This window comes from Oryctolagus cuniculus, chromosome 3 (genome assembly GCF_051225735.1).
Source record: "Oryctolagus cuniculus isolate XC-2025 breed Fujian yellow rabbit chromosome 3, ASM5122573v1, whole genome shotgun sequence".
Taxonomy (NCBI): Eukaryota; Metazoa; Chordata; class Mammalia; order Lagomorpha; family Leporidae; genus Oryctolagus; species Oryctolagus cuniculus.
This window is the reverse complement of record NC_142869.1, coordinates 124,166,838-124,187,176: the sequence shown is the minus strand read 5'-3', so window position 1 is coordinate 124,187,176 and position 20,339 is coordinate 124,166,838. Positions and strand designations below refer to the sequence as shown.

General features: G+C 38.0%; 1 long non-coding RNA gene across 1 annotated transcript in view; it reads right to left on the bottom strand.

Annotated features, from left to right (window-relative positions):
• The window catches only part of LOC149127495 (uncharacterized), a 32,165-nt gene extending 28,027 nt beyond the window's left edge, over window positions 1–4,138 (bottom strand). The window contains exon 1 of the long non-coding RNA XR_016231252.1: window positions 3,975–4,138. This is a non-coding gene — a long non-coding RNA (uncharacterized LOC149127495). The remainder of the gene's footprint in view (window positions 1–3,974) is intronic.
• Between the last annotated feature and the right edge of the window lie 16,201 nt (window positions 4,139–20,339).

The window sequence follows — 20,339 nt, the reverse complement described above, 5'->3', positions numbered from 1 at the left end:
CTTCAGCTCAATTGCATACGAATATTTCCCATTATTTAATGTCATATTAATATTACACTATCCCTCTTTTTTTTTTTTTTGACAGGCAAATTTAGACAGTTAGAGAGAGAGAGACAGAGAGAAAGATCTTCCTTTTCCATTGGTTCACCCCCAAAATGGCCACCATGGCCGGCGTGCTGCACCAGTTCGAAGAGAGGAGCCAGGGGCTTCCTCCTGGTCTCTCATGCAGGTGCAGGGCCCAAAAACTTGGGCCGTCCTCCAATGCCTTCCCGGGCCACAGCAGAGAGCTAGACTGGAAGAGGAGCAACCAGCACAGAATCTGGCGCCCCAACCGGGACTAGAACCTGGGGTGCCGGCGCTGCAGGCGAAGGATTAGCCAAGTGAGCTGCGGCACCAGCCTACTGTACCTTCTTCTAAAATTGAAGGGACAGAAAGAATTATAAACAAAAGGACATTCTTATTGTCTTTTACACATCAGTATCTTATGGAAGTATGTAGTGCTTTTACCAGTGTTCTTTTGTTGCTCGGAAAGAAAAACACAACATGTACTTTATTATTTTTTTTTATCAGTTTTTAACAGCTTCAGTGTGATTCATTGATATGATTCTAAAAACATAACGATATTCCTTTCCTCTTCCCTCCCTCCTTCCTTCTCTCAATTTTTTAAATTTTTGAGAAAACATATTTTAAATTTACATTACAGTAAAAAGGCTTAATATTTTACCAAATAAGAGGTTTAACAAGTCAAAAGCAAAAAGAGTCCAGTTTAGTGGGAATATAGACAATGGATGTAAACAATAATTGAATAGCTGGTGACATAGGTGATTATCTAGTGTCCTTTCATTTCACCCTGAATGACTCTCTTTGATATTTCTTTTAGGACAGACCAACTGCTGAAAAATTCCTTCAGTTGTTATTTATCTTGAAATGTCTTAAATCCCCCTTTACATTTGAAAGCTAGTTTGAGAGATGTAAGATTCTTAGTTGACACTATTTCCTTTTAGTACTTGAATATGCTATCCCAGGTTCCTGGCTTCCACGATTTCCAGGGGAAAAAATAGCTGTTAAACTTTTATGTGATATGTCATTTCTTTCTGGTGGCTTCCAAAAGTCTATTCTTAACTTTGCAATACTTGAAGTGTATTGAGCTTCTAGAATACATAGAAGCCTATTTTCAAATTTGTGAATTTAGGTGAATTTCTTTGTTCAAGTATTCTTTTTGTCTCTTTCTCTCTGTCCTTCTTGAAAGCCATATATATATATATATATATATATATATATTTGGAATACTTGATGGTGTTCAATGCATCTATGAAAATCTCTTCATTTTTCTTTATTGTGTTTATTTTCATATTAAGTAATCTCAGTTGAAGTATATTCCAGATCACTCACTGCTTTTTCCATTTAACTGTTCAAATTTGCTGAGTCACTGTAGTGATTTTTTTCTTTTGTTATAGCATTGTATTTACCAATGCCTGAATTTCTGTTGTTTTGTAATTTTAGTATGTTTTATTAATAATTTATAATAGTTAACACTCATTCTTCTGCTGTCCTTTATTTCTTTAGACATGATTTCCTTTAGTCATGGATATTATTGAAATAACTGATTTAAAGTTATCAAAGTGAATGCCTGGACTTTCTCATGCATAGTCCTACTTGTATGTTTTCTTTCTTGTGTGTAACATGCACTTTCTACTGTTTTGTTTTGCGTATTTCATAATTCTTGTTGTAACAAGACATCTCAAATAATATAATTCAGTAAACATAGAAATACAAGTGTTCACTCTCTCCAAGAATTGTTGCTGCTACTATTTATTGCTCGTTTATGTTGTGGTTTCCCTGTTTAGTGATTTTTCTTAATGTGTTTGTAATGTTTGTATTCTTAGTCCCACGAGATCATTGAAATCTCTTATTTGAGGTTGGCTAAGTAGTCTGCTAATGATGATATAGAGATTATTTTAAATATTTGGAACCATGAACTTTCCCTTCCTTTGCATGTTGAAATACAACTTCAACAGTGATCCAGGCAATTGAGACTTTGCCTTTGTCTTCACTTCTTATTTGCACAGAGACTAAATTTCAGGCAGAGTTGAGAACAAACACCTTTGTTCCTCTTTGGGCATGCTCAGAGCCCTCTATAGGTGTGTGGTATTGTAGATCGCAAGGATTATGTCAGCAGTTTCCCAGTTTGCAATTTTAAGCTTTTGGTTTTGCTTATTATTTTTCACAGCTTTTAACCTATACCTCAGATATCTGTAAAGTTAAGAAATTAAAAAATTTGGAGAACACTCTATAATAAAAATTGTTATCAAGGAGTAACATTCTGTCCATTATAATAGAGATGATCTTAGAAGCATTATCTTTCAGTAAACCACCAGACACATAAAACAATGGCAATTCTCAAGAAATGAGGTTATTAGGAACTTCAATCTCATGCTTCCTACTTAGTGGGCTTGCATCTGCTTTTTTTTTAAATTATTGTAGCTGTTGGTTTGCCAAACTACACTGGGGAGAGTTGAAAAAATAGAGATCAAAAGACAGCAAATTAAAATGCCACAAAATTATTCTTTTTCCCCATATTTTCCATTTTCCTATAATGTTGCAAATATTTTTTAAATAATTTTGGACGACTAATTTTTCCAATTTTCCCATTCTTCCTTGCTTTTATGGAGGAAAGAGTTGTTGGAGTTCCTTACTCTGCCATTTTCACTGAAAATCCAACAGGAGTTAATCATAAAGAAAGAAGAAGAGAACTCAACCAAGGTAAATTCATTAGCCCACATATATGCATGGATGTAACAATTAACATACACTATACTAAATAATGAAACTATTCCTCTGAGAGAAACAATGGGATTTCTGAGGGGTAACTGAGATAGTCTGATGCTTACCAGTGATTGAAGGTTTTGAAAGCCAAATGAGCAGCCTGGTCCCTGGTTTATAAGAATTCCACTCAAGCAATTCCAACATGAAACAATAGATCCCAAATCTAATCCTCCCAAATTTAGTGAATTAAATTCACTACTAGAATCTGTTGTTTCTTCCAATCAACTCAAAATGGAACAAATATCTAAATATAAATCCTGAGACTGCTAAACATTTAGTGTAAAACATAAGAGAACACTCAAGATTTAGGCATAGAGTACAATATTTTTGACAATCCCTCAAAAACAGCCATAATAAAATTAAAAAAAAAAACAAAATGTGTTGTATCAAAATAAGAATCTTTTGCACAGCAAATGAGGCAATCAACAGAGTGAAGAGACAATCAACGAAATGAGAGAAAACATTGCAAACTATGCCTCTGATAAAGGAATGATATCCAGAATGTAAAAGGATGTCAAGATACTCAACAACAAAACAAGCAATCCAGTTAAGAAATGGGCAAATTATATTAATAGATATTTTTCACAATAGAAACAAAATATATGTCATACTCATGAAAGAATGCTCAGTGTTGCCGTCCTTTAGGGAAATGCAAATAAAAAACACAATGAAGTTTCATCTCATGACAGCTTAGATGTTTATTACATAAAAGCAAAAAAATTACAAATGCTGGTGAGATTGTGGAGCAAAGGAAACTTTGCTGTAGGGAATGAATATTAGTAATACTATAATGGAAAACAGTATGAGATATCTAAAAAAAAAAGAAATCTACCATATTGAAATCGGACAAGACCCCCCTAAAATTTACACAAAAGTGTGACCCATTAGAGTTCCCCAGAAGTGCCATCTGGGGTACCACATAGGCTACCGGAATTTGGGGTGCCATATGATTTCACCATAAGCCTATTAATAAATCCCCAATATTAATAAGCCCAAGAGGGTTCTTGCCTAATATTTACAGAAGAATTCTAAGTACTGGCACAGATAAACAAGGCAGCATGGTACGTTTTAGGCTTTTATTTAGTAAGAAAGGTGCATAGGAAAGTGAGAGCTTTAGTTAAGAGAGAGAGGTAAATTTGGATTCATACCGAGCACCAGGAACCAGCCACGTGGAGGAGCATCTAGGCCAGGAAACCAATGCAAAGTGGCCTGAAGGACACGCACCCTGGAGGCACAGGGCTACAGCAAGGCCCCTCCTGGCAAGAGGTCAGGGAAGAAGAGAAGCGCAGACACACTGTGTCCCAGGCTTTTAACCTACTTCCAAAGGGGAGTGGTTAATTAACCTGATTGGCTGGTGGGCACCCAGGTGTGGCCAGGTAAGGAGATGAGGTCACACAGGGGTGTGGTAAAGGTATAAGGTAGAGGCATGAGGTCAAACAGGGGTGTGGTGAAGGTATAAGGTAGGGGCATGAGGTCACACAGGGGCCTGGAGAACGCATGGTCTTCCAGTTCACAAATCTAATCAATTTTATTCTGTATGCCTGCCTACTTCAATATGACCAAATATCTGTACTCCTTTGCTTATTTCAGAACTATTCACAACAGCAAACTATAGAATCAACATAAAAAGCCATCAGTGGATGACTGGATAAAGAAACTCTAGTATATAAACATAAATTCAGCCACTAAGGAATTTTATCCTAACATTTACAACAAAATGAATGAACCTGGAGATCATTATGCTAAGCAAAGCTAGCAAGACAAAGAAAGGCAAACACCGTATTTTCTCTCACATGTAGAGGTTACATAGTAAAAATTGTGAATTCCATATTATTTGGTACATAGATATTTATAAATGCTATCTTTGCTAACTTATACCCCTTAAATAATAATATACCCTTCTTTCCTTATTTAATATATCTTGTATATGTCATGTTATCTCCTATTGTATGCATCCTTGCTTTCAAAGTATTTATATAATTTTTACATATGATTAGTATGGAAAAGTGTTATAATTGTTTAATCAATGTGTGCTCATCGAACCCTTCTTTTTACTTTTCTATATCATATTTTAAAGTAAAAAGTCCAAAAAATAAGTACCAGCAGACAGCATTTCTTGCTAAATTAAAAGCAAAATACTATCCTCCATGCTATTGTCTGAATTTCTCCCACAGTGATAGGAGAGCTCTCTCTGGGGTCTCACACTAGCAGCTAAATGATGTGTGTCACATGTACTCAAACTCCTTGGCCCTAACCAATCATGTAGCTTCGCCCTCACATGGGACTCTCATACACATAAGGCTCTTATTTACCATGGAGGCAGAGGGCCAACAAGATTCAGAGAATGTCCCCAGGGCTACCACAAGCTCCTCATGTTCTGTTGATTGCTGGGCTAAATTCTGTGCACATGTTGTGCAAACTTACAACAGTGCCAAGGCACCTGGAGAATGTCATCCTACCCCTCTCATTCCTGGTATACCTTTGGGGCATGTCCTGCAGAAGGCTCACTGACAGCTTCATCCCTTGGGCTCCTTGGGTGACCACTACTCAGGACATGGCAACTCTGAAACACAACTTTGTGTATGTCTTTGAATGTAGACCAAGGTTTCCATCATAAATACAACAATAATATTTTATGAAAAATTTTAATAGTTCATCCCCAAGAAAAAAGGAAAAAATGAAGAGAACAAAACCAAAAAATTAAGATAGCAAGAAAAATTAAAGAATATTTACAATTTTTTAAAAAATTGTGATTTAGCTCAATACAATAACAAAAATATTATAATTGGCTGTGTATGTATGGTAGTGGTCAGCAAAGATATATCAATGTAACCAAGCAATATAATTTAGTATTTTTCCCTGATCCCCATCCTTATAATTCCAGCTATTTGCCTCCAAACACACACACAAACATACACATTTCAGATTAGTTTCTACTCCTAAAGCAGTTAAGAAACAAGTGTAGTATTCTCTGGTCTTCTCAAACTACGTAAAACTATGATTCTACTAAAATTATTGTAAAGGAGCCACCGTTGTGGCACACCTCGTTAAGCAGCCTTTTGCAACACATGCATCCTAAATTGGAGCGACAGTTCAAACTCTGGCTGCTCTGCTTCCAAGTCAAGCTTCCTGCTAATGTGTCTGGGAAGGCAGCATTGATAGCAGAAGTACTTGGGCCCTGCCACACACATGGGAGTCCAGATGGAGTTACAGACTCTTGGCTTCAGTCTGGCCCAGTTGTGGCCCTTGAGGACCTTTATAGAGTTAATCAGCAGAAAGATCATCTCTTCCTCAGTCTATTCTTTCTCTCTAACACTCTGCCTTTCAAATCTTTAATTAAAATTAAAGTTATTATGAAACAAGGAAGACTCAAGCTAGTTAAAGGAGAAGTCCATATATATAAAATGGCTAAAACCAATTTTCAAAAATTAGCTAATGCCATTTTTTGTATATGACTTTTTGTGGGGTTTGCAATGTTTACAAAGTTGGGTGATATAATTTTTCTCCAAAATGTAAATTCGCTGATTTATTGAGATGAATAGTTACCTCTGTAGTCTCTTCTTTAGGAACAGGCCTCAAAATCATATCTATTGCACATTATCAGCAAAATAAAGGGTTCTTTCTGAGCAAGCAGTTCTATCTTGTTGAGGCCCTGTAAGTAGGGCCTGATGAATAAGATACATAGCCGGGCAGTGATGAAGTATTTTCAGGAATGTTCTTTAAAAAGAGGGAAGGCAGAGCATGCCCAGTTTTTCATTGCTTCTCATTACTCTTTTAGCCTGGAACTCTGACATGAACATCTGAATTTCTGAGCAAGGTCTGAACTTCAGGATAACCTTTCAGATGGAGCAGTCACCCAAAATGGCCAGTGGAAAGAGGAGAAGCTTAGAGTTCTGTCGAATTCTGAGATTCACCATGCTAGCCATGGGTTTACCTTTCTGTGGACGCCGTTAGTGTGGGAAAACTATCCCTTCTGTTGATGTAATCCACTCAGATTTTGTTCATAGATGAATGCACTGCTTAATTAGTAGACTTCTGAACACACTGTGGATTTTACACTCCCAGACCTCATGCCATCTCAGCCAGGAATTTAGAACCAGCATGAGTCTTCTCTACCCACATGCCCATCAATTAACTGATCAAGAAGTTACGTTCTTTGTTGCGTAGACAGGAGAATACTTAAGAACTTCTGTGGAAAACTATATTAGAAGGTAAATTTGCTTTGGTGTATTTTTTGAAAGCCAGACATAGATTTTTCCTAATACCCCTTTTCTATAGACTTTCTGAAGACCCCTCCTAGTTCTGTAATCTGTCTTCATATTCCCATTATGATATTATTTCCTTAGCTAGAGGCTTTATCATCTCAATCAGGACAATATTAATAGCTTCTTTCCTTGGCATTTTTATTGATTCTAATGACAGTGCCTCAATTGAAATTTCTTGGAGGAATTTTTTCTATGCCAATGCTTATGAAGAGTTTTTAATTGGCTTCAAAATTATCTACCATAATTCATGAACACAGAATGCTCTTCTCAAACTGGCCATTATTGTCTTGTTCATCCTCTTCCCACAAAACTACTCTTTATCTCCCACTCCAGTTTCCCAGATGTGTCATTCTCTTTCTATGTTAATATCTTTGCATAACTTGTGCCCTTTGCCGGGAAAGAACCCTCCATCACATATACAAGACAGACCCTTCTCAAAAGTTTATTCAAGGGGTAAGCACTGTGATGTAGCAGGTTACATTGAGGCCTGCAACACCAGCATCCCATAGAGATACCAGTTTGTGTCCCAGCTGGTCCAATTCCAATCTAGCCCCTTGCTATTGCACCAGGGAAAGCAAAGGAAGGTGGCTCTTCTTGGACTTCTGTCACTCATGTGGGAATCCTGGGTGAAGTTTCTCTCTCTTTCTAATTCTACCTTTCAAGTAAATACATAAATCTTTTTTGAAACATTTACTCAAGAATCACTCACTCTAAACATCCTGAGAGGGACTACATTTTGTCTCCTCCCTGGCATGTGTCCACAATTCCATTATCACACTTGTGAATGGATAATTATGTGCTTCCCCTCGAACTCATCATGTATCTGAGGTACATTTTTATCTATACACTTCCTGCTTATCACTCTGCCTCACAGATAATAGATGTTCAGTACACGTGTAACAAGGGTGATCAATCCCCTTGTTCACAGCACAAATGTACCAACATGTTTTGATTTGTCTTGAGAGTATAATCACCTTAAATCCTTTGCTCACACTTAAGGGGGGCCAGTGTGTCCAAACCAACTCCAGGTTAGATACCTAGGGAGCTATAGGCAGTTTAGGTGTTTAAGAGCATTGACTAATTTCAGCACACCAGCATTAAATCAGGTCCAGGGTCTGCTGACTCCCTCAACTCATTTCTTCTATTTCAATCTTCTCTTAGAGTGACTGTGCCCTTCCTTTCAAGGGAACAGCTACATTTGATGTCACTCCACTGCCTCAGCCATTCTTAGGCAATACAGTTCAATAGTTAGGATTGACTTGCACTTTTTTTCAATGTACAACCCAAAAGACACATGTCCCCCAAATGCATTGCCTTTCTGCCTTAGAGCATAAAGTGAACAAATTCAAACTGAGTGAATGTTTCATGTCACACAAAGCACTCTAGTACACAGTTAAAATAATCTTACAAATAAAGAAGAAAACTGATGAGTTGGGTAAAGGAACTTAGTTATAGAAACCTTAAAAAATTGTGTTTGTGATCCTAAACAACACCTAACAACTTACCATCCCAGCAAAGTCTCAGTCAGTTGATGCTGGAGTATCTCTGGGAAGCAGAAAGTGACCACCAGCGCAAGACTGAATAGCATAGTGGGTAATAGGGCAGGTTCTGAATGTTTGTCAAATGGGTCAACTCCCAGCTACAGCCATTACCACAGCTGTGACTTTGGAAAAATTACTTAATTGTGTAGTGAATCTAATCGATGATCTATACACCACACCTCTCTGATGAGGTGTGTATGAGGACCGAGTTATATGTGGGCTGTTATGACAGAGTCCCCACGTAAAGCAGGCTCTTGGTAGTCATGACTATTACTACATAGTCTAGCCCACTGCTTTAATTCCTGTCACTTTATCCATATGTTATTTGCTTATAATAGCAATATGCCTATCCCAGGAATATTCCTAAAGTAGGAATATTTATGTAACCAACTCTCTGGTTTTTGTTAAATACTAAATGTGCATCAACTTTTTATGATCAGTGTCACAGTTAAGGAAACTAGGTACAGACAATGAGAATAATTTTCTCAAGGCTATTTTGCCACTGCAGTACAAGTCTCAGACTTCAGCATGGCACCTGAACTCACCCTCTGCACCACACCATTCCATTCCTGGGAATCGGGTACGGATTTTCAGAAGGCAGGCAATGTACTTTCATTTTCCTCATCCACTTTTTCTCCGTCCAATTCTCCTGCCATTAAGGAATCCCTAGATACCTGTGCCTACGATGCTCTCTAATGAATGCAAACTCTGTATTTTAACCAGAGAACACATGATTAGGATTTAATCTCTGTTTCACAAACCTCAGAGGATCACATCAAATTGCATCTTTTTTTAAAAAATGTTACTCTAATCATTTTCATTTATCAGCTCTACTGTATAGCAGACATAGTGATAGACCCAGAATTGGAGAGAATGGGAGAATAAAAAGAAGTAAATATAACATTGCAATACAGTGCAACACTAAATGTAATAAGACATTACACCATTGGACCACGGGAAAATCAACTCAAAACCAAATGAAGAAGAGGACTGGAGTGAAACAGGATGCCCCAGGCAAAGGGACACAGCATGTTCAAGACTCGCATTTGATTAAATGCAATTGACTCTCTCAGGGCCTTGCCATGGTCTCCCAGGATAGGAGACATCAGCTGGTTGATTTAGAGATCAGTGTCTGAGTTAGTTCTCTTGCTATGTGATGCATTGCTCACAGTTTCACAGTTTAAAACAACACAACATTTATTGTCTCATACTTTCTGTGGGTTAGGAATTTGGCTAAAGCTCAGCTGTTCCTCTGGCTCTGGAGGTATAAAATAAAGGTGTCAGCCAGAGCTAAAATATCTCAATGCTCCAAGCTCACTCACATGACTAATGTCAAGCCTCCATGTCTTAGTATCTGTTGGCAAAGACATTATTGAATTCTTGGCCACAACAGCCTCTCCGTGGGAAGCTCAAACCAGGCACCTGGCTTCACTCAGAGCAAGTGAGCGACAGGGTACTCCAGATGGAAACCACCAACTTTTTGTGAAATAATCTTTCAGGTGGCTTCCATTGTCTCTTTCACATCTGATTTGCTCAAGCTTAGGTGGGTTGCCAGATAAAATACAGGATAGATCTTAAATTAAAATTTAATAGAACATTATAAATTTTTGCTTGCTAAATCTGGCAAATCTAAGCTAGAAACAGCCTACCTAAGCTAGAAAAACCCTATGATTTCTGCAACACTCTATTCATTAGAAGCCAATGAATGGGTCAAATTCACACACTAGGTGGGGATGTAATTGAAAAGTGTGAATAATAGGACATGAGAATCATGAAGAGCAATGCTAGAAGCTGCCTCATGCAATGACCAAAACATTTGGTCCTCTGTCCTTCATGTTACCCTCTGTGTCTTTGTATAACTTTTCCAGAATATGATCCCTAAATCTTCCAGCCCCTCAAAGAGGGAAGATAGCTATGTTGCAATAACAAAATACCAGGGTCTTAGCTCAAAGTGCTAATGAGCATAGATATATACAAGCATTACATATTACTCAAAAAATTATAAAAACGATTAAAGAAATAAAGTGCTAACTGATTTGAGCTGGTCATTGCCCATTGAATCTTATTTTGAATTATCATACTATACTCCATAAATAAATGCAATTTCAAAAGCACAGGTAGGGCATGCATCGTGGCATAGCGGATTAAGCTGCTGCCTACAATGCCACCATCCCTTATCAGAGGCCCTATTCAAGTTCCCTCTGTTCTACTTCTGATTCAGCTCCCTCTTAATGCACTTGGGGAGACCGTGGAAGATGCCCAAGTACTTGGGTCCCTGCCACCCATTTGGGAGACCCAGAGGCAATTCTCTGATCTTGGTTTTGGCTTGGCCAAGCCTTAACTGTTGCAGTCATTTGGGGAGTAAACCAGCAGATGGAAGATTTCTCTCTCTCTCTCTCCTTCCCTCCCTCCCTCCCTCCCTCCCTTCCTTTCAAGTAAACAAATATTTTTTAAAAACTAAATAAAAACATATAAGTGGGGTAGATTTACGGGATGCCCCTCTTGCTAGGTGAATTCTCTATATGCCCATGCGATTTTTTCTGTATGCTCTTGAAGAGATGTCTAGACTTTTTTCTTCTTAAAAAGACATCCGCCTTATCAGATTAGGGCCCATGCCCTTATGATCTCATTTGACCTTGATTACCATCTTGTAGATTTGTATTAGGTGTTAGGACTTAAATATGAATTTTTTGGGTACGCATGGTAATAATTCCATCTGTTACAGGGCCTTTTATAACAAAAGCAATATCAGAAAAATTCAGTCTGCAGCTGTAGTCACAGCCCAGCCCATCACCAGCAGATAATAGAAAGCATTTCCTATCTTCACCCTGAGTGTGGAGACTATGCTATTGGTCAAAGAACCTTTACTGCTTTGCAGTCTAAAGTCAAGCTCCAGGAGAAATCACATGAAATATATCACAGCAACTTCACAACATGCAGCAGGCTAGTTGTGAGTTCCTTCTCTACATGTTTACAATAGATGCAACTGTTTGTATCATCTGATTGCTTATTTATATTTCATGCTGCATAATTTAGGTAATTTGATAACCTCAGGGCATGTTATGGGATGCAATTTAGGCAATTGATAGCCTAAAGGTTAATATTGAAAGGCAGGCAGGAAGGAGACTCCCCACAATTTAGCAATCCCATGGGAATGCAATTAACAAGGCCACAATGCAGATCAGAAGCAGACGGGTAATGCCTGGTTGAGCATTAGAGCATTGGAATTTACAGCTGAAAAAGTTTGATTTCACAGGCCCTGAAGCTCAGGAAGCTTGGTCAGTACCGGAACTTGGATTCACTCACTGCTGAATGTGAAAGGAGATTCTTCTTTAGTTCTTGACCTGTTTAATCATAGCAGTTAGCACCTGCAGGGGCCGTACTTCCTGTAGTGATGCCTTCTCTCTGCAGAATCATCTGCCGTGAACTTTCACTGCAATGCCTGAAATCTTATCTTCAAAGAACCATACCATCTCATTCCCTCTGGCCAGCAATATAGATCTGGGGAAAAATCAGAGATTAAATAAAATTCTAGGAACAAACACTGAATAGGAAGCTTTGGAAGTACAGCTTATGGGTTTGAGAATTATGATAACGTAACACATTCCCAAATTGTACTCTTTTGTCCTTTGCCCTTACTACTGGCTAGCTATAACTCAGAGAGAGAGAGAGAGAGAGAGAGAGAGAGAGAGAGAGATGATCGCTAGATACATGGACAAGTATGTGGACAAAAACAGACATCTTCTTCATGAGTTGGAGGTCACCTACTGAGGCTATCATCCTGAAGCAAGTAGAAGGACACATGGTGACTTTTAAAATCTGCCAAGGAACATCTTTCCCCACATTTAAGTGTGCTTTTAAAAGTGAAAACAAATAAATATCCAACTAGTTTAAGCAATTTATATATACATACAAGAATAAGGAAGACAACATGATGCCCCCAAAGGAACACAAAAATACTTCAATACTAGAATGTGAAGATTAAGAGATGGATGAGATGCTGGAAATCGAATTCAAAAAACTAATCATAGTATTACTCAAAAGCAGTAAGAAGCAAATTAATGATTTAAGAAATAAATACATGACACAAATGAAAATTTCTGATGAAATTGAAATTTTAAAAACAGATGAAAATGAAATATTAGAAATGAATAATTCAATAGATCAAATAAAAAATGTGGTGGAAAACCTTAACAACAGACTTGAAGCAGAAGAAAGAATATCTAAACTAGAAAACAAATCTCTGGAAACTTTACAGTCAGACTCAAAAAAAAAGAAATTAGAAAAAATTAAAATGGTGTTTGGGCTTTATGGGATACTATCAAACAACCCAACATATGGGTCTTAGGAGTTTATACAGATATGGAGAAAAAGAATGGCTTAGAAGGAATTTTTAGTGAAGCAATTACAGAAAATTCCTCCAATCTGGAGAAAGAGGCATCCAAGTACAGGAAGTTCATGGAACTCCTAATAGATGTGAACAGAAAAGATCTTCACCATGGTACATTGTAGTCAAACCCTCCAAAGTAAAACATAAAGAAAATATTCTAAAATATGCATGAGAGAAATGCCAGATTACTTTCAGTGGATCTGCAATTAGACTCACGGCTGACGTTTCATCAAAAATCTTACAAGCTAGGAGAGTATAGCGAGATACCAAGAATTATGAAAAAAAATCAACCCATAATACTGTACTTTGCAAAGCTCTAATTTATGAAAGAATGTGAAATAAATACTTTCCATAACAAACAGAACTTAAACGAATTTGTCACCACAGGTCCAGCCTTACCAAAGATTCTTAAGGAAGTGCTAGACATAGAATCATAGAAACATGGTCATCACTATGAAAAAATGTGAAGGCAGAAAATCTCCCAGTAAAAGCACTAAGGAAATCCATAATATAAAATAGGAATATTTATGGAAAAATGGCAAGACCAAGTTGTTACTAATTAATAGTAACCTTGAATGTAAATGACCTCAATTTCCCAGTTAAAATATATAGAATGGCTGAATCTATTAAAAATAATACCCAACTTTTTGTTGCACATAAGAAACACATCTCATCAGCAAAGATACATGCAGACTGAAAGTGAAAGGATAGAAAAAGATATTCATGCTTGCTGAACTCAAAAAGGAGCTAGGGTAGCCATCCTGATATCAGACAAAATAGACTTTCACACAAAAATTGTTAAAAGAGACAAAGAAGGGGCTGGAACTGTGGTGTAGCTGGTGAATCCACTGCCTGCACTGCTGGCATCCCATGTGCATACTGGTTCTGCCTGCAATGTTGTTGACCCTACTTGGCCATGCTGTGGACCGCAGTGGTTACTTTGGAAGCTGGGTCAAGTGAAGGGCTTCCCTGCCTCTTTGTAACTCTGCCTTTCAAATAAATAGATCATTTTTAAAAAGTAGAAGAGACAAAGAAGGGCACTATGTAATGATTAAAGGATCAGTTCAATAAGAAGATGTGACTATAATGATCGTATATGCACCCATTTACAGGGCACCTGTTTATTTAAAAGAAATGTTATTGAATATAAAGGGAGACATAAACTTCAATATAACTATAATGGGGGACATCAATACCATACCCTACTTTCAGCAATAGATCAACCAAACAATCACCAGGGAAACAACAGAGTTAATAAACACTATAGAACAAATAGACCTAATGGATTCTTCAGAACTTTCCATCCTACAGTTGCAGTAGACACATTATGCTTACCAGTGTGAAGAATGTTATGTAGGATAGACCATATGCTATGCTATGAAGAGAGTATCAGAAAATTAAAAAAAAATGAAATCATCCCATGCATATGCATTTTTTGACCACAATGGAAAGAAGCTGGAAATCAACATATAAAAACTTCTAGGCAATATGCAAACACATACAGACTGAACAACATGCTCCAGAATGAACAGTGGATCACAGAAGAAATCAAAAGAGATATCAAAATTTTTAGAAATGGATTAAGATGACAATACAACATATAAAAATTATGGGATAGACATTTACAGTGTTAATAGGGAAGTTTATAGGAATTGGTACTTATAACAAGAAATTGGAAAGGCAACAAATAAATGAGCTATCAGTGAATCTCAAGGACCTAGAAATACAGCAAACCAAACCCAAAATTAGTAGGAGAAAAGAAATAATTAAAATTATAGAAGAAGTAAACAAAGTTGAAACCAAAAGAAATGTAAAAAATCAGTGAAATAAATAACTGGTTATTTGGCCGGCACCGTGGCTCAATAGGCTAATCCTCCACCTTGCGGCGCCAGCACACTGGGTTCTAGTCCCGGTCAGGACACTGGATTCTGTCCTGGTTGCCCCTCTTCCAGGCCAGCTCTCTGCTGTGACCAGGGAGTGCAGTGGAGGATGGCCCAAGTCCTTGGGCCCTGCACCCACATGGGAGACCAGGAAAAGCACCTGGCTCCTGGCTTCGGATCAGCGTGATGCACCAGCCACGACGGCCATTGGAGGGTGAACCAACGGCCAAAAGAAAGACCTTTCTCTCTGTCTCTCTCTCTCTCACTGTCCACTCTGCCTTCCCAAAAAAAAAAAAAAAAATGGTTATTTGAAAAATAAATAAAATTGATACACCACTGGCCCAACTAACCAAAAGAGAGGGATAAAATCCAAATCAATAAAGTCAGAGATGAAAAGGATACAGATACAACACAAATAAGAATCATCAGAAATTGCTACAAAGAGCTGTATGCTAACAAATTGGGAAACACAGAAGAAATGAATAGATTCCTGGATACACATAAACTACCAAATTGAGCCATAAATACATAGTAACCTAAACAACCAATCACCAAGATATATTTTGAATCAGCAATAAAGACCCTCCCAACAACAACAACAAAAAAAAAGCTTAATCAGACTGCCGAAATCTACCAGATATTTAAAGAAGAACTACCTCTAATTCTTCTCAAGCTATTCAAAGCAATTGAAAGGGAATGAATCATCCCAAACTCCTTCTATGCTGCCAGCATCACCTTAATTCCTAAACAAGAACAAGATACTACAGAGATACAGGATTGTAGACCAATACTCCACTAATAGATGCAAAAGTCTTCAACAAAATTCTAGCCAAGTGAATGCAACACCACATAATAAAGATCATTCACCCAGACCAAGTGGGATTTATTCCTAGAATGTAGGGGTGGTTCAATATTTCACAACACAGTAAATGTTACCACATTAACAAATTGAAAAACAAAACCATGTAACCACGTGATTATCTCAATAGATGAAGAGAAAGCATTGTAAAATAATACATCATTTCGGCTGGCGCCACAGCTCACTTGGCTAATCCTCGGCCTGTGGCACCAGCACCCAAGGTTCTAGTCCCTGTTGGGGCTCCTGTTCTGTTCCAGTTGCTCCTCTTCCAGTCCAGCTCTCTGCTGTGGCCCGGGAGAGCAGTGGAGAATGGCCCATATCCTTGAACCCTGCACCCTCATGGGAGACCAGGAGGAAACACCTGGCTTCTGGCTTCGGATCAGCACAGCGCGCTGGCCATGGCCGCCATTTGGGGGGTGAACCAATGGAAAAAGGAAGACTTTTCTCTCTGTCTCTCTCTCTCTCTCACTGTCTAACTCTTCCTGTCAAAAAAAATACAATATTTCATGATGTAAACCTTAAGCAAATTGGGTTTAGAAGAAACCTTCCTTAACACAATCAAGACAGTTTACAACAAATGATAGGAAGCCTCTTATTGAAAGGAGAAAAGTTCAAAGCATTCCTACTAAAATCCAGAACCAGGCAAAGATATCCACTCTCACCATTAGTATCAAATATAGTCCTGAAAGTTTTAGCCAGAGCCATTAGGCAAGAAAAAGAAACCAAAGGTATGCAAATTAGGAAGGAAGAAGTCAAATTATTCCCATTTGCAGAGACATGAATCTATATGTGGAGGATACAAAGACTCCAATAAAAGACTATTGTAACTCATAAAAGATTCCAGTAAATTGGCAGGATACAAAATTAATACACAAAAATCAAAGGTCATTGTATACACAGACAATATCATAGCTAAGAAAGAACTTCTAAGATCAACTCCATTCGTAATATAGACAAAAAAGTTAAATAACTTGAAATAAACTTAAACAAGGACATCAAAGATCTCTACAATTAAAATTATAAAACATCAAAGAAAGGAATAGAAGAAGACACAAAAATTGGAAAAATCTTCCATGTTCGTATATTGGAAGAATCAGTATCATCAAACTATCCACACTGCCAAAAGCAATTTACACATTCAATGTGACCCCAAGCAAAATACCAATGGCATTCTTTGGGTATCTAAAAATCAGGATGCCAAATTTCATACAGAAACACAAGAGACTCTAAATAGCTAAAGCAATCTTACACAACAAAAACAAATCTGGAGGCATCGCAATACCTGATTTCATGAGCATAATACATAGCAGTTCTCAAAATAGCCTGGTACAGGCAGAAAAACTGATGGATAGACCAATGGAACAGAATAGAATCTCTGGAAATCAATCCACACATCTACAATCACCTTATCTTTGACAGAGGAGCTAAAATCAATCCCTGGATCAAGGACAGTCTCTTCAACTAAAGATGCTGACAATCTGGATCTCCCCATGCAGAAATATGTAGCAAGACCCCTACCTTACACTCTACATAAAAATCCACTCAAGATGGATCAAAGATCTGAATCTATGACCTGATACCATCAAATTATTAGAGAACATTGGGGGAAGACTAGAAGGCATTGTCATAGGCAAAGACTTCTTGGAAAAGAACCCAGAAGCACAGGCAATCAATGCTAAAACTGATAAATAACATTAAAGCAATTTGAGAAGCTTCTGTGCTGCAAAAGAAACACTCAGCAAAGTGAAGAGGTAACCAACAGAATGGGAATAAGTATTAGCAAGCTATGCAACTGATCAAGATTGATATCCAGAATACATAAAGAGCTCAAGAAACTCAACAATAAAACAAACAATCCAGTTAAGAAATGGGTAAAGGACTTGAACAAGCATTTTTTCAAAAGAGGAAATCCAAATGGCCAACAGACATATGAAAAAAAAATGCTCAGGATCACTAGGCATCAGGGAAATGCAAACCAAAACCACAATGAGGTTTCACCTCACCCCCGTTAGAATTTCTTTTACACAGAAATCAACAAACAACAAATGCTGGGGATGATGTGATGAAAAATGGACCCTAATGCATGTTGATGGGAATGTAAACTGGTTCAGCCACTATAAAAGTCTAAATAAGATTGGAGTTGGCGAACTCAAAAGGCTTCCATAGCCTTGGCAACCCATGACAAGAGCCTAGGGTGATGACTGACCCTGTAAACCAGAATGTCAATTGTTAAACAACAGGAGTCACTGTGCACTTACTTCCCATGTAGGATCTCTATCCTTAATGTGTTGTACAATGTGTACTTTACACTTTGTGTTTCTGTGTAAGTGCAAACGGTTGAACTCTTTATTTAATATATACTAAATTGATCTTCTGTATATAAAGTTAATTGAAAATGAATCTTGATGTGAATGGAATGGAAGAGGGGAGAGGGAGCAGGAGATGGGAGGGTTGTGGCTGAGAGGGAAGTTATGGAGGGGGGAGCCGCTATAATCCAAAAGTTGTACTTTGGAAATTTACATTTATTAAATAAAAGTTAAAAAAGTTAAAACTAAAAAAAATAAAAAAAATAAACAAGAGATGTCATTTAGAAAAAAAAAAAAAAGACAGTATGGAAATACCACAGAAATCTCAATATAGATCTACCATATGACCCAGCCATCCCATTCCTGGAAATTTACCCAGAATAAATGAAATCAGCTCATTAAAAAGTGATCTATAGTACCATGTTTATTGCAGCTCAATTCAGTTGGCTTAACTTTCGCCCTCATGATGTTGTGTGTGTGTGTGTGTGTGTGTGTGTGTGTGTGAGAGAGAGAGAGAGAGAGAGAGAGAGGATGTGTCCCCGGGGATTAACAACAAGGAAAATGTGGGAGCTCAGTGACGCAAGAGTCATCTTTAACACTTCAATAAAATACCAACTTTATAAAGATAAAAGGTGCTTTTAGCTCACAATTTTGGAGGTTCAAGCCTGACCAAATTGAGAAATCCCATTGACTGGGCCTCTGATAGGGTCAGAGGAGGACAACCATTGAGTGTGTTTAGAGGGAAGATCACCTACTGAGCCAGAAGTCAGAGGGAGAGAGGCTAACCCCTGGCTTTCATAATGATTCTCCTCTGAGAACAACCATCCTGACCCAATGAACTTGCACCAGGCCTCACCTACTAGTTTCCACCACCTCCCAACAGCAACACCCTAGGGATGAAGCTTTGGTGGATTTTCCACATTCAAATTAAAATAAACCCCCCAAAAGTGGTTTTTAACATGACCATCCAAAGAGAACTTCTGTGCCTGTGGTCATGTTTGGAAAAGGATCATCTATAAAAACTAGGAACCCTTTGACCAGCGACATGACTCAATAGGCTAATCCTCTGCCTGTGGAGCTGGCACCCCAGGTCCTAGTCCTGGTCGGGGCGCCGGATTCTGTCCCGATTGCTCCTCTTCCAGTCCAGCTCTCTGCTGTAGCCCGGGAGTGCAGTGGAGGATGGCCCAGGTCCTTGGGCCCTTCACCCACATGGGAGACCAGGAGGAAGCACCTGGCTCCTGGCTTCGGATCAGCACGGTGCACCGGCCACAGTGCGCCAGCCGCAGCGGCCACTGGGTAGTGAACCAATGGAAAAAAGGAAGACCTTTCTCTTTGTCTCTCTCTCACTGTCCACTCTGCCTGTCAAAAAAAAAAAAAAAAAAACTAGGAACCCCAATTTTTTTCAATGCATGTTATTCTTAATAAACATTAAACTATGAACTAAAATCTTTGGACAAAATTTCAGCGAGTGGTTTTCTGTTTTGCCTCCAAATCCTATAGAAGATCCTTTAGAAATTGCTTAGAATTTTCAAAATTTAAATGCACTGAACATATAAAAATAATTAAATAATTTTAGTTTTAGCTTTAAATAATATATATTAAACCTGATGGAAATAGCAACCATTATAGACACTAAATCAGTAATAAAATGATTCAGTAAAAGTCATTTTTATATAAATTTAGTGTGTAAAACTATGTATATATTTTTTAAATGGCAGAAAATAAAATGTAAGTGGAAGCTATTCATGAAATTTCTTGTAGAAATGCAAATGTACAAATGAGATAAAATTGACTCATGAGATCAAATTGACAAATTGACTCCTTCATCTGTTAATGATGAAGTAATTATTTCAATATTTACTTGATTGCCATAAAAATTGAGAACTAAACAAAAATAGAGGTATTAGAATATTTGGACACCAGATAACAAATAGTGCAACATAAGGGCAGTCTCTGTGATGTAGTAGGTTAAGCCTCCACCTATGGAGCCTGCATGAGATGTTCATGTCCCAGCTGCTCCTCTTCTGATCCACTTTTCTCTTTAATGCCTAGGAAAGCAGAGGAAGATGCCCCAAGTGCTTGGGCCCATGCACCCACATGGAAAACCCAGAAGAAGCTCCCGTCTCCTGGTTTCAGGTTAGCCTAGCTCCAACTGTTGCAGCCACTGGGGAGTGAACCAACATATCCAAGACCTTTCTCTATGTCTCTCCCTCTCTCTGTCTGTAACTCTACCTCTCAAATAAATAAAATCTTGAAAAATGAAACCAACTAA